Raw genomic sequence first — 2,351 nt, 5'->3', positions numbered from 1 at the left:
TCTTGGAGGTATTCAAAAGAATCATCCAAAGAAGGACCCCACAAGGACCTTGTGCAGTGGAAAAAAACGGTCGGTTTTGCTGAATTTTTAAAGTTCACTTGCTCTCCAAATTTGAAAAGGTGATACGAACAAAAGTTGTAGCTCGTGGGCTGAACTTTTGCCTCAAATTTTTTCATATTTTTTTGAGCTACGAGCTGTGAGCTATGATTTTATTAGTGGACCCCAGTTTTCCCATGCTATGCAGCCACACTCTCTCTTCCACTTTATCATTTTCCTCTTTCACACACACTTCTCCACTCATCATCCCCACCTCTCTCACCACTCCTCTCTGCACCCTACTCACCTTCTCCTCAACCTTGAAGAATAAGAGAAACCATGGTGAACTCATACCTCCCACACACAATTCCATTCCAAAATTGACCACCTAGTCTCATTTTTCCTCCTCCAATTTACCCATATCTATCAAAAAAACCACAAAATTCAGCCTCTTCTCTTAAAAGACAGCATCATGGTGGTTGATTACTCAGCTTCAATTACCTTGTCTCTCAAGGAAGGTCAAGAGTGGAGAAAAAATGTACCGTCAAAGCTAATGGACCGTCAACAAGCGTCAAAAATTGGCCCTACTCAAGACACTTGGAGCATCAACCTTGTAAGAAATCCACCTTTTCTTACCTCTTAAGAGTTTTTTCTTCCTTATTTGTATCCTACATGGATACTCCCATTGTAAATATCCAATTCCATTTGTAAATTAATACTAACTCTACTAACACTAACCCACTATGAAAAGTCCTATCACCTCCATTTCTCTCCTCTCTCTTTCCCCACCAACTTCTTGATAATTCCAAGAAAAAGAAATTAGATAAATTGTGGAAAATCTAACCCAACCATGGTTAGAGGAGTAACCCTAGCCTTCAAAATTGCTATAAAAGGAGGGTGTAGCTAGCACAAAAAAGGGGGAGCCATAAGCAAGAGCACTATGCTATAGCTTGAGAAGACAAGCTCAACCTCTCTAGAAGGAGCTCTTGAGTGGAAGCTCATTGTCTTATGCATGTGCATGTGTTGTAATAGGGGATTAGCAAGGGAACTCTATGCCATTGTAAGAGAGAGAGTGATCATTCAATTGAGAGTAGGAAATCTATCATTTCTCCTACTAGTGTAAGCCCAACATTTGCTGAATCAAGGAGGGTGGATTTGGACTAAGCTTGGATACTTTGTCTCCCTTCCAATGTGAAGTAATGGACAACAACGATGCGTAAGTGTCTTGGTGTTTTTTTGTTAAGTTCTTGATAGCTTGTCTCTGGTGTTGTCATCAATCTAGCCATAAATCCCACATACTGTAAGAGGGCGACAGGGTGGAGAGGACTCCCCTGGCTTTAAGACAGTGATTGGGGTGGCTTTTCTTGTGATGTGTTGTGGTGAAATTTACGCAAGCTATGTTGAACACATACTAATCTCACTTTGATTTGTCATGATAGATTTGTAAGAAGGTATTAATGCAACAAGCACCCCCTCCCCCTTTCTCTCTCTTTCTTAAATATATAGTTGTGTTTGCTTGATCATTGCCGATAAGTTTCAAAGCAGCCCGAGCACTATCTCTCTCCCTCTCTCTCTCTCTCTCTCTCTCTCTCTCTCTCTCTCTCTCTCTCTCTCTCTCTCTCTCTCTCGTGTTTTAGTGTGTGAGAGTGTTCCATTGGTGTTAGGGTTAGTGTAAATTCCTTGCTTGTTTGTGGGTTGCTGTAACGATTCTCCTCTTTTGCGTCCTAGTTCGCTCTTAAACTAGGTGGTGCCCCTTGTGTAGTTGGGATTTGGCTGTGGGTTTGTTGTTTTGGTTTGTGTTGTGTTGTGCCCCAGCCCCATTGAGTAGCACGGGAGCCTTCAAGGGTGTCTAGAGGTTGCTCTTCTTGTTGCCCGCCCCGGACCGCCTCACCATCTTGCGAAGAACTCAGCCTTTCATTTAAGGACAAAGCACATTGAGGTGAGATATCACTTCATACGCACTCTTTTGGAAGAGGGACATCTAAAGCTAGGAAAGGTGCATACAAGTGAAAATCCTGCAGACATGTTTACAAAGGTGGTCAACAAGGAGAAGTTGAGCTTTTGCTCATCTTCAATCAGCATTCAAGGATAAGAAGCGAGGATGGAAAGCAGTCACAAGTTTGGTTTGGAGATCAGTCTCCAAGTGGAAGATTGTTAAGTATGGATCCTGATTTACCCTTGTAATTTTCTGTGGTAAAAACGCACATTTGTAAGGCCCCCATTATGAGGAGAAGCCAACGTGCCTAAAGGAAAATCACTCGCCGGAAACCAAAATTTTCACGGCCAAAATCAGGGGCAACTGATTTTTCACGGAA

Source organism: Adiantum capillus-veneris, chromosome 22 (genome assembly GCF_014529385.1).
Source record: "Adiantum capillus-veneris isolate H3 chromosome 22, ASM1452938v2, whole genome shotgun sequence".
NCBI lineage: Eukaryota > Viridiplantae > Streptophyta > Polypodiopsida > Polypodiales > Pteridaceae > Adiantum > Adiantum capillus-veneris.
Note: the sequence above shows the minus strand (reverse complement) of the source record.